This window comes from Cricetulus griseus (genome assembly GCF_003668045.3).
Source record: "Cricetulus griseus strain 17A/GY chromosome 1 unlocalized genomic scaffold, alternate assembly CriGri-PICRH-1.0 chr1_0, whole genome shotgun sequence".
NCBI classification, from domain to species: domain Eukaryota; kingdom Metazoa; phylum Chordata; class Mammalia; order Rodentia; family Cricetidae; genus Cricetulus; species Cricetulus griseus.
The window spans coordinates 43,478,854-43,492,980 of NW_023276806.1; positions in this window are offsets into that span (position 1 = coordinate 43,478,854).

Below are 14,127 nucleotides of genomic sequence, written 5' to 3' on the forward strand. Positions count from 1 at the left end.
TGAAATCATAATGAAACTCTTCATATTGGACAGTTAATATTTTCCAATACAAATCTCAAACACATATCGTTTAAGCACTCAGTAAAGAATTTTGAAATTGAAATAAGTTGATTCTGTCCTATATCCAAGAAAACAAATTTAAATATATAAACATAAAACTTTAATGAAAATAATGATAAAATACTGTCACTAATAAAATCATTACAAAGTGAGACTAGCTAAAGAAACACCAGTTAAAGTTAAAGGAAATGTTACAAATGATAAATAGACAATTTAGTAAATGATAAACTAATCTAGTATAACAAGATGCAACAATTTTTTATGCATTTTACCTATAACAAAATTTCAAAATAAAATAAATTTCTGGAAGACTATAAAAAATAAATAATCTGTATATATCATAATTAAAAATAGATTTATCACTAATGCAAAAATTCTTAGATTAAATGATTCAGGTTTAAGATGTTTCTTCAAGGTGACATTGCCTGGACTCACTTAAAACTATTATTTTATTGTTCATTGATATCATAAAGCTCAAGGAAGATTAAGCAACACATATTTTTAAATCAATATCTTAGAGTCATGCATCCAGTAAAGTTTATTTGTGCTCTGTTTAATAGGAAAATCCTAAAGAGGAATCTAGGTTTATGGTTTCATGTGAATCTCTACAACCTTTATTGATCAAAGGTCACCTATTTGCCCATTAGAAGCATTACCAGAGGGTGAAAACCAATACTTTTCTAATTAAAACTAGTGCTGAAAAGATAAATTAATACCACTCTCAGAAAAAAGAGAATTCAAACTATAAATTTAAAACTGAAGTAATAGATTTACCATCATTCTCCTATAAAAGAATTTCCAGTATTGGAAGCAAAAATACATTCGTGAGCAAACTGTTAGAATCATGTAAAACCTAAAAAATAAGTACTGAATATAAAATTTCAGCCCATTTAACTATGAATAAAATTTTTATGTACCGGTAATAAAAGTAGAATAATTTCAAAAACACATTCACTAGAAAATCAAAGTAATTGCAACTTTTACTAAACTATGCTAAAACATTCTTTCAAATTACCAAAGGGCTACTTGGATCAGTGAATTCTTCTGTTACTTATTATATTTTGAAATGTGTAGCCCTAGAGACCAGAAACAAAGAATGGTCCCACAGAAATATAACTTATTTAAAACCCAGTCTACCGAATTTTTCAAGTATTGTACCACAATTTGACAACCAACAACTAAGTAACATGTATTTTCAATTATATTAAGAAGTGTCTTCAATTTTCTTTGTAAATTAGTGTAATTTTTCACTATTTACATGTAATTATTTTAAAACCACACACACTTTCCTAAGATGTGCAAATAATTTCACGTTCTATAATAGGCTTCCAAATGATGCATACATTTAGCAATCATAGCTAAATTTTTATGATTATAAGTGACAGATGTCTGTAGCTTGCAATCATTTTAACATGACATTTTCAATTATTATAGCTATATTGATGAAAGAAGATGAAGGCGATCTCAGATGCCAAAGCCCATTATTTCAACTTTATATACAGCTGTCAAGGCCTAATAATTCCAAAGGGAGACAACTGTTCTGGAATAAAAATGCATAGGGAAGGTCCTCTTGGCAATTCGAAAGGGAATGTGATCTTGTGCATATAAATGATAGAAAGATGAGAGCAGATCTGGCTTTTCACTTTTAGTTCTCCTTGAAAACGATTCTTTACGCTGAAAGTCAAGGAATAATTCAGACTGTGATACTTGCTAGAGCTTAACAATCTGTTTATCTGCCCAAAGTTTTTAATAATTATATGACTTATAATGTATAATCGTGAGTTTTCTGTATGAAAGTATTTCTGTTTTCTTCTTTGTCTAACATTTTCTTTCCAAAATGTGCAGTCCAGTCTTCCTTGATTTATTTTTGAAAGGTGTTGATTTTTAAAGAGCATCTTGCTTAAATCCTTGATATACTACAGAATTCCCTGTAACCGCACAGTTCTGACTCACAGATCATCAGAAGCCATTCCCCTTAAAAAATTATGGTAAAAATCATGAAAATACCTTAATCCATATTCTGTTTGTAAAATCGTATTTGTTATTAAAAATATCACACATGCACACAGCACGTAGTGGCCCTATCTTTATCCTTCCCCACCTCCCCTACTACCCTCTTTAGTACAGATTTCCATCCCCTGCTCTCATTCATATCAATATTCATTTTTTGCAACCCATTGAGTTTAACCAGGAGTATCTGTGTGATTAAAGGTTTGATACTATATTTTGAAGTCCTGTTATCTGAGCAGTGGGTAAACTACTCCAGTGACTTGCCCACTCCCAAAAGTATATCAGTAATTCAGTGGAAAATGGAAGTGCCCCCTTTGAGCCCTGTATTTAATAGAGGTGGTTAGTATTGTCAGTTCTGTGTGCACAGTTCTGATAATCACTGGTGCTGTGAATTAATGGTTTCAATGGTTTTAAGAGCCTAGGGAAAGATATTTCACAGCCCTTTAAGCAATATTTATCCAGTCTTGATGTGGGTGGAATAAGTACCTTGCTTAGAGCTGAGTCTGTAACCATTACTTTTTCTCAGCATGTTGGAAAACCATGAGTTTCTTTATGAACCATAAACTGTTCATTGTAAGGATAGGGTTCCTCGGTTAAGGTAGATTTTGGGTAACTTTTAGGTATTCACATAACACTAGATACCCAGAATGTGGTTGGATACTATTTAGTTCAGCAAGAGTAATGAAATCCCAAGACTGTTTTTTTTTTTTTTTTACCTCATCATGTATTACCAGGGATATGTCTTCCACCATATCCTCCATGTAGTGAGCCTCAAATACAAAGGGAATTTGATCACTACCACAATAGTCAAGCCTCTGTTACACAAATCTTTCTCATAGGTCTGATTCTAGTTCATAAGATTCATGTCTGGGCAAGAATGTGATGCTTTTCATTACCCAACCATGACTATAGCACACTTGGGTAATTTGAATTCTAGCCACCAAAGGGGAAGTTTCCAGTTCAGTTCTAGTCTGAATTTCCTATATTTTGCTACCAACATACAGATTATCTTCAGCAATATGGCCTTACCCTCTGAGTCTTGTAGACACCCAAGAAAACTGACAGGAGTCTGGACAATTTTAGGGCCAAATGTGAACCTCCTGACTTAATCTGTGTTGGCATCTTACTCCTAGGAGTGAGCCCTGTTAAGCATCCCTGTTTCTAGGAAAAGAACCATACCAACATTCAGGGTGATTCCCCTCTATCACTCTTTTGTATTTCTCATTTGGATTATAAGACAGAATGTCTCCATAGATTATTCAAAGGCCTTTTGTCTTCACCCACCCTTATACTCTGCATCTTCATCTTCTGAATTATCCCTCTGAATTTAAACCTTTCACCCACAATATTCAACATCTCTTATTTATTCTCCAGTTATATTTAAGATTAAAATATTCACTAAATTTAAAAATCCAGTAAATTACTACATTAAGTACAAAATAAAGTGGAGTTAATGTTGGACAAATAGTAATTATTTTAAAATAATAACCACAGTTTTCACGTTCTCTCTCATATATGACCAGCAATTTTCTTCCAAATATCTGTATACAGCCATTGTTTCCAACAAGCTATTGACCTATCAGTGATCTACCAGACTGATTCTTCCTTCTTAAATCTTGATCTTTCTCATAAAATATGTTTTGTATATAACTGAAGTAAAATAAACTGTATGTAACCAATTTGAATGAATGTTACATTTTTACGTGGATTTTTAGAGTGCATAGTTGCTGGGTTTTTTCCCTAACAACAATTAGTATGGTAGCTAACCCTCATGTCTATAATCCCAGAAGTTTGCAGACTGAAGCAGTGAAATGTAGTAGGTTCAAGGCTGCCTGAGCCATACTAGAAATTCTGGGACAGACTTCTTAATAGGGTAAGACTAAGTATCGAAAACAAACATTCAGGCAAGTAAATATATCCTCAAACATTAGTATTATCACATAATAATGAACATGGCTTCCCTTGCAGAAGTTGACCTGTGGCCCTTTGCCATCCAAGATTTACATTCTTTTATCCTGTCTGGATGACCACTGGCATTCTTTCAACCTTTTGTTTGTAAATTACTTTGCATTTCCTGGCCTTTCTTTAAATGGTATTATACACAAATACTATTTCCATCATAGATGGTTGATCTGGTGTTCATTATTGGGAATTAAGTTTTAGAGAAATTATCTGAAGATCTCCTTCTCTTTCTCTGTCTCATTGTCTCTTTGTTTCTATCTGTCTCACACACACACACACACACACACACACACACACACACACACACACACACACAGGTATGGAATAAATAAGTGTGAACAGACAAAGACTAAATTCCAAGGATAGTGTTTTCCATTTCAGTCATGTGTAACCTCACAAATGTGTAAATACATTTTTATTCATAATTTACAAATGAGAAACCTATATTTGGGGTTTTTCAAATATGTCTCATATTTGAAAAAAACTCAATAATCTGTCCTCAATCAAAACTTTTCCAAATTAATTTGATTTGTATTATTCAACTATAGGAATGGGATAGAATCTTAGTAAATACTGCTACAACATTAAATACTGAAAAAATAATGTAAGAACCCAGGAAGTTAAAAAAAAGAACCCAGAAAGTTGAACTACATACCTCAACTGTTTTAGCTACATTGCTGCACCATTGATTATGTTTAAAGTTTTATTTCAGCCAGCAATTGTTGTATAACTGCTTTTTCCTATAATCAGATGCTAGTCATAATAAGCAACCATGAGGCAATATTAACATATGGCCTACACTGTACCTTGGCCTAGACATGAAAACAGCATGGAAGAAACAGTACAAAGACAGCTAGGTCTCTGGTGGGAAAAAATATGATTCTCTCAATCCTGGCCAATGTAACTTTTCCTAGTCACTAGACATCAATAAGTCTTTTGTTTACCAGTATCAAAGAAGCTATCTTACCACTGGATATTATTACAGCACAGTCCTGATAAAAGCATAAGTATACATAAGCTCAGAAATATCCTAGAGGTTAGTTTCATTTCTAGCCTGTTTTCTGAAGCCAAGGTTCCTTTTGCTCCTTTACATCAGATGGCTAACTGCACCCAGACTTTCATGCTCTGCTTCAGACTGAGAGCTGTATCAACAAGGAGTGGCACTTTCTGAAGGTGCAACTGCCTGTGAAGCAGTCACTAGTGCTTCTATAACCAACCCTAACAAACCTACATTTTGCCAAACTGGACTTATATGAATGGTCTTTAGTTTTCCAGATTCTTCATGTTCTCCTCAAGAGAGCCAAACACTTTTCACAGTAAAAAGACTATTCACATACTAAGGCAGTCATAGGAGGGGTTGGAGAGATTTCTAAGCTGAGATTTCACCCACCACTTCCTTTCACCAGATAGAGAACAAGAAAATTTGAAGGATGACTAAGGAGGGGAGTTCTAATCATGCAGCTGCCTTCCAGCCATCCAGACTTATGCAAGTATCCCTCATTCTTGCTCTTTAAGTACCTCCAGTAAACTCATAGTTTCACTAATCTGGACTTGAATGGTATCATTCTTTGCTCTGCCAGAGGACTGTGTTAGGTAAACAATTGTCCCTTTATGTCACCTGAGGAAAAATCACATATAACACTCACATTTTATAATAAATAAAATGTCTTATGGTCCAAATTCACCTCAAAGCAACTAAAATATTAAGCATTGCAAATATGTTATCTTTAAAGGAAATGGATTATACTCTAGAATAAAAGATAACTCTGAAAATATGTATAAAGAGTCATGGGAAATGTTATGAAAGCCCTCATGCACAGGAAATTATCCTGTGCTTTCTTGGGGAAGATATCATTTCTCAAAAACACTGAGAAAATACTACCCAAGGTAAACATTTTCATAAAAATTGTCCAGTATAAGGTTTAGACTGAATTTAACCAAGCTGATTGTTTAAAAATGTTTTTAAAGTTAGTGTATTTGTCACATCACCTCCTGAGTTGAGTTCTTATCATGTTGTGATTGAGTCATTTTCTAAATAAATTCTTATCAACAGATCACAGGAAAGCCATTCAGCACTCTAAAGTGACCAGTGGTTGACAAAGGTTATGCTCTTTTGAGTGGTATTTGATAGTGAACTTGAAGCCATTATCATCTCTAAACAGGAAAATAACCACATAGATTTAGTCCCTGAGAAAACTGGACACATACAGAGGTCAAGAGAGATTTCCCCTCATTCCCTCTGCTCTACACAACTTTTCTTCATGTCTCTCTCATAGTTCTTTTTATTTTTCAATTTGACAGGAAGGAAAATTATTGGTTCACTCTCTTTCCTTTTGCTACTTTCCTGACTTACAGGACTCCAACATCTGTTAAACTGTGGGTCTGTACTGATTATTTCCCTCTCTGAGATCAGTCTTTATTCCTCTTAAATTTGTACACAGCAAGCTTTGCAGAGATCCCATAATTTGTTGGTATGAATCGTTGTAAGATATTCCCAGGTTTACGTGTTCTAATGAGCACAATGATCCATTCTCAGCATCCAAGACTGATGAAGATAACAAGCCTGGCCACTCTGTTAGGCACAGAAGAGTTTGTGGTGGCAGGCATGGTGAACTGTGCATTTAAAATAAATTGTTCTTTTGGAGGCAAATAAGGCTGAAGTACTCACGATAGAATTTTCTACTTTCTTAGTTTATAGAAATTGTTATTGAAAAATTCTGTAGATTACAGAAATTTGTAAATAATATTTGTATGTATGTCTGTGTGCACACTCTTGCATGAGGATGTTTATGTTTATAGGGATGTATCACGTGTTTGCAGATGGTGGGTGTGTTTTTCAGTTGCTTTCCACTTGACTTTTGGGGATAGGCTATGATACCACACATGGAATTATCCAGTTACATTGTGTGACCAGCAAGTCTTGGAACCTGCTATTTCTCCTTCCCAGGGCTGGGGTTAAGGAGTGGGTGTAAGGTATCCAAACCCGGATCTTTATTCTAAAACAGCAAGTACTTTACCAACTAATAGTTTTTGTATTAGTTATTTCGTTTTTGTACCAGAATACATGCTGTTAAAATAAAATGAACAATTGAAATGGCATACATTTTACTGGTGTACGTTTCAGTTCATGAAATCAATGTATAAATTGCTCTGCTACATTTTTACTCACTCACTATTAGGAGGGCTCATAGACCTTTTGCTAATTTAAAAGGAAAAAGGCAAAAATAGGTACCAAGTTGAAGGGAATAGTATGAGGAAGAAGTTGACAAATGGTAACTTCTTCTTACAGTTGATCAAAAAGTGTGGGAAAAACCAAAAGAAAAAGGGACATAGAACTAGTGTTCTTATGTACAAATCAGGGCCAGCTGCACACTTAACACAAAAGGACTGTAAGACTGCCAAGCCATCATAAAAATCAAAAATCAAAAGGTTTGGGCTGTGTTGTTTTCTTTTGCTATGTTTTAAAATAAAGCAATACTACTCAAACTGCCATTCTGTAGCCTTGAAGTAGGAATCTGCAGCCCATCTGGTGTGAGGTCTGAACTCAACCACACTCAGGGAGGACTCAAAGGCCATGTGCCTTCCTGAAAGTCAGGACATCACAGCCTGTGATCCCTAAAATCACTCCCTGGATATCCACCTTGAAACAGACTCAACTGCAAGTGTAGCATTGCTTTTAAAAAGGAGACAACAAAGAACTAAAATTGGCTAAATGGCAACAGGAGGTCTTCAAAATTAGGCAATCTTGGAAAGTTACTGAGGTGAAATTTATATGCTCGTATAACCCATTCAGTCTTGAAAAGGTAGGAAGAAATAACAGAGATTTGAAAACATTGCTTTTGCTTCAAACTCTCTTGATGTCACCATGGAGAAGGACAGAAATAAATAAAATAGCTTTTACATTATAATGGTGTATTTTGGTGCCCTGTCCTGTTAAGGTTCTAGAATGGAAGCTTCATCCTGAACTAGTTCAAATCTATGCAGATCCTTTAGGATTGTGTTGGTTAAGGGCATGTGAGGGATGCAAATTCTCCCAGCAGTCATCCTCATGCTTTCTCAGGTTTTTACTATCTTGAGGGTTGTGTTTTAACATATATGGCTAAATTCAGAAGAGTAACTGCTTTAACATTTACATGTGACATCTACAAAAATGAAATTTATTTTTTGTATATAGTGATGTTTTATTCCTTTGCCTGACAGAAACAAAGCAGGCAATATGTTTTTGGATTCATATTCTGCTTGAGCAGGACAGTAATATTTGAGGAAATAATAGAATATACTGAAGAAAATTTATTCATCTTCTGGGTTTAAAAAAACTCAAAAAATCCCCTGTGCCATTAAACTTTTCTTGTATTTCCCCATTGTGAATGGTATATAAAATAATTTATACTTAGAAAATTGATTCCAGGTAAATTTACATGGTTTTTGGAATGAAAGGGAAATAGTAGTTATGGAAGAGATCAATTACAAAAATCACTGGAAATGACAAAGCATTGTTATGAAAAGGAATAATATGAATATAGCACAAAGTAAATTAAGGATACAGTACAGTTTAATAAGCAGGATAAAATGACTCCTTAGAAACTATTTTACTAGAGTTAAACTTTAGTCCTATAGTGTCCTATAGTGTCAATGTGTATTGAAAACCACCCTTGGGAGTCCTTTTTCTTAACAGAAACAGAGGAGGAATGAATGAGGCAGAGGGGAGGCACGGGCAATGGGAGGAGATGAGGGAGGGGAAACGGCATTTGGGATGTAAAATAAGTGAAAAAAATAATTAATACAATATAAAGGCACATAGATCTAAGAATCATGGAAAAATACCAGAAGCAAATATATTAAATTGACAGAAATAGTTCTATCTTGATATATATTTTCATTTCTTATTTATGAATTTCAGGGTTTCCTGTATTTTCTGTAATGAATGCATTTAAACCCTATTATAAGAAAAATCACTGCCTAAATATTAGTTTATTCAAGAAAATGGAACCAGATTATTGAACGGAAAACAAATCTGGCCCTATTTTTAAAATATAAATAAATCAAAAGGATCCGATGCAACACTAAAGCATTAGCTATATGTGAATTTGTCCATATATGGATTTGTAAGTGTGAAGATTTTGGAAGATGGCAGTAAAGAAGCAAGATTCTTATTTTTTAAGCATTTCTGTTTGTGAGCACAAATGAAATGGTACCTTTAAGTCTGGACTCAGATAAATGCTTTGACTCAAAGCTCTGGCTTAGTGACAATGTGAGGATTCTTAGAGCCAACAGCACACCAAGGCTTCTTGTTCCAGTGCCTATTCTGGTCCAGAAGTAGAAAGCTCTCATTAGTTTTCTTCACACCAGCTGTGTCTGCTTCAGGACTATGTTCCCTGATCCCTGGACCATTACATTCTTTCAGCTATACAGGCTAACTCACCTTCATCTCCTATCAGTCCATTTTCAGAGCTGTCAGCATCACCTTTTCCAATTAACATGCTTGTTGGTCCTCATTCTGAAGCTCCCTTTCTATGTATTTCTCCTGTGCATATAGACTGACCCATACTTAAACCAAAATCATGTCAAATATGTATTTCTTAAATATTATTTCAAAATGGAAAATTACAAGCTTCATAAGATTACAGTATTCTGAAAGAGTTCACATCAGTAAGAGCTTGTGTTTAAGGCAGCTCATGATTCAGCCACATTATATATTAAATACTTAACTTACAACAAAGCTTAAAAAATGCAGAATGTTCAACTCCATTTCAGTTTCCTGAGCCTCTTTCTTCTGTCTTTCATGAGTAGATGCCCACATCCCTATAACTAGATATACAGTACCATTATCATTTGGTAGTACAACGGTGTGAACATTCAACCCCTATTAAGAACTCTAGGACCTTAACAGTAACTAAACATAGCTGAAGAAATACAAATGATTCTGAGTATGCAGTGAGTGCTCAATGTTGTTTTGATATCAGAATGCCCAATTTTATTCTGATGAAATGAAAACAGATTCTTACAAAGTTTTATGAATTTTTACAAATGACTGATTTCTTTAAAATGAATGGATAGCTATATAGAATTTTAGAACCAGCTCTCATTGCTGAGAATCTTTTTTATTTGAAAAACTTTCATTGTATTTTAGAGTATTTCATACCTTGAAATCAGATATTTTGATGGATTCAGGTAACATAAAATTAGCATAAAATGTACTTCAGCTTGAGGTAAATCTGGGCTTTCCTCCATCCCCAACTCCCACCATCACCCCCTCCTTGGATATTCCTGAGGCTATTCCTGGCATAGGCAGACCTGCCCATGCAGGGAGGACCACCCTGAGTCCTGACATACCTCATCCTTGGTTCCCCCTCCGCATTCTGTCCTCTGCTTGAAGACTCTGGGTGAGGAAGGCTCACCCTGAGTCTTGCCACACCTCACCCTTGGCCTGCCTTCTGCCCTCTGCTTGAGTGAGGAGAATGCCAGGAGAGGCCAGAACATCCAGAGTTGTAGATACTGAAGTCTTGGTACACATACGCCATCGGGAGACTAGAGGGAGCGACCCCACCTGCCCCCACTCATAGAAGGCATGGGAAAATTACAGTATAAGAACACACTCAACAACAGAAAGACCAATATGACACCACAAGAATCCAGGGACTCCACACCAGCATGATATAAAAAGCCCAGCACAGAAGAAGGAGGAGAACGAGGAGAAAAAGGAGGAGGAGGACGAGGACGAGGAGGAGGAGGAGGAGAAGAACAACAAGAATAATAACAACAACAAGAAGAAGATCTTAAAAGCTATCTTATGAAGATGACAGAGACCATTAAAGAGGAAATGAAAAAAATCCCTTAAAGAAATAGAAGAAAAAAATACATGAATTGGAGGAAAAGACAAACCAAAAAATTCAAGAAATAAACAAATCTCCTTAAAAATGTAAATAAAAAAGTCAATGTTAAAGAACAAAACAAGTGAAGGAAACAGTTCAAGTTTTGATAGCTGAAATAAAAACAATAAAGAAAACACAGAATGAGGGGATTCTGGAAACAGCAAAGCTGGATAAATGATCAGGAACTACAGATGTAAGTATAACCAATAGAATACAAGAGGCAAAAGAGGTCTGGCACAGGGGAAGTGTTAGGGGATCCACAGAGATGATCCCAACTAAGAATCTAGGCAGTGGTAGGGAGGCTGCCTTTGATGCCCTTCCCCTAAACTGAGATTGATGAATACCTTGGTTACGATTACTGGAGGCTTCATCCAGTAGCTGATTGAAGCAGAAACAGGCACCCACAGCTAAACACCAATTGCAGAGAGGGAGGAGGGATGAGCAAAGGAGCCAAGAAGGTCCTGGATAAACCCACAGATACAGTTGACCTGACCTAGTGAGAGCACAAAGAACCTAATAATAAATCTGGGGAACCAGCATTGGACAGAACCAATCCCTAGGAATGTGGGTGCCGGATAAGAGGTTAAAACAATCTATGGGACCTTGAACAGTGGATCCAGTCTTTAACCCTAAAGCACAAATGAATTTTGGGAGCCCATTCCCCATGGAGGGATACTATTACAGCCCAGATATAGGAAGGAGGGCCTGGGCCCTCCTCCAAATGATGTGATGGACTTTAATGGTCCCCCATGGAGGGCCATACTGTCCCTAGAAGGGGGTTACTGTGGGTTGCAGGTTGGTAGGTAACATGGGAGGATTGGAGGGCAAGGGAGTGGGGTGATGGATATGCAAATAAGAGTGCTTCTAAAATAAAAAAATGCATTTCAATCAAAACTATAATAAGATTCTCATCATTTTTATGTTCAGTTTAGATAATTCACATTATGTAGGTTTTGGGAAAATATTGTATGAATCCACGAAAAACTTTGATGATTCCCCCATGGGAGACCTCACCCTCCCTGGGGAGTGTATGGGGGGTGGATTGGGGGTTTGGTGGGAGGCATGGGAGGATGGGATGGAGAGGGAACTGGGATTGGTATGTAAAATAAATTGTATTTAATTTAAATACAAAACAGGAAAAAAATCCTACAAATTTAAATCAGGCTACATTATAAATGTTTTTTACCCAAAGTATAATCACAAAAAAGAGTTTCATGGTGGGAATATACTGAATATAATACATAATTATTGTGACAACATGTTTGATCTATTACTAATGTCATTCACAGAAACAATAAGGCATTTTAATTTGTATAGCACTCCATGGGCATGTGTATTATGGGCAAGCACATAGTGACTAAAAGCTACTAGATATGAATAAAGTAATAATATTTTTAGCAAAACTGCAAATATTTCAATTAATAAATTATGCTTACTAACTCTTGTGTTTATTCAATATCAACAAAAACATCTAGCTTCTATGGTGATATATGTGTGTGGAATAACTTAACATAAAAATTTGGTAATTTTATTTTCCTAAGATTAAAACTTACTAAAAGTTTCTCTAACCACCCACCTCATATTTCGTCTCTCTTTTACATTCATTCATGAATTCAAAATAAATAATCGTAACTCCATAGGTCCAACAAAGGAATTTAATGTAGTTTTATTCATACAGATTAATGTGGAAATATTCATCCTGATTCACTACATTAAATTCTCTATAGAGAAGCCAAACATTTTTATGCAATGTTATGTGAAATTTTGCATTTTAAAGATAGTCTTGAGGGACTATGTAGCAGTAAGTAAATTAAGCAACTTAGAAAATAAAAATCAAAATTTAAAATAGTTGTAAAAGTAAATCAGTTTTTCTATAATGCAGAAACATAATTATGATTATGATTATGATTATGGTTATGATTATGATTATTTGTCATGATAGGCATCTATTGATGACCTTAACCAGGCTTACCAAGTACTTTAGCTCTGAGTCATGTCTGCTGTTTTCTACATGACATTTTCCCTTAAATAAGCAAGAATGTAATGAAATTAGCATAGTGAATAAAAATTATTCAGAAAAAAACACAAAATTTATGCTACTGAAATAGATAGGTTACATGAAATGTGTTTAAACATTCTTTTACTTTCTAGCTAATGGCACCAATTAGTAAAATAATCCCACTGAATTTTAGAAAATTCACAAAGGTTTAAAAACATTTCCTACCCCGTTGACAGATCATTATTACCTAATGGGAACAAATGGCCTTAATAATTCGTACTTTATTATATATTTTCATATTCTATAACAAAGGGTCTGATTTAAGAAGGTCTGTATAGTCAAACTCAATTTCATTCTATTATGTCTTCTATAGATCATCATTTTTTTTAAAATGAATAAGGAAACATTTGAAGACATTCTTTCAGTTTTAAGTGATATAAGTGCAAGTGGTTACCGCTCACCCACTTGAAAACTCTTAATTCCACAAAATGCATAAAAGTAAGGAAGAGTTGTGCTAGGTAAGTGTTCATATGTATTCATATACATATGTATCTCCAGGACAATGATCAATCACTTAATTATAGGTTAACTTATTACTGATAAAATCATTCGTGTTTTATGAACTTTTTATGCTGTCCTACATAATTACAAAGATTTACATGTCTCCAAAACAACAAAAACAGGATACAAGCTTGAAGGATGATCCAAAAAAAATTCATACATCTATATATTCATGGTCCATTTAATCTTCCACATATTTTCTCATTGTCCAATACACCATCACATCATGCATGTTCTGGTAGGGATGAAGCTTCTTATTATAAACTAAAGGATAAAATAGATAATTAACTATAAAATGTAAAATAATATACACTTCTCTGTTTCAAGATTTGTTTTAGAGTAAGAAGATATTATAAGTACTGACTATTTTTTCCCACAACATGTCAACTCTTCCATCTCTCTGCCTCTTCTCTCTTTATTTTGTACTTTTAGGATACTGTAAAAGAGGAGTAAAGAAGACACAGGATGAACTAATATTCTGTAGAGTGGAAATATGGTAGGTTTAGAGAGAAAATATTTATTTAGCTTACTGAATATTGATTAAAAATATATCACAATTAAAGAAATTCAGTCTATATAAAATAAATAAATCTCATAAATTATTAAGTGTTAGGTCTCAGCATGATGTAAGTGTCCTGCAATGTGCAGTGAGAGACTATCAAA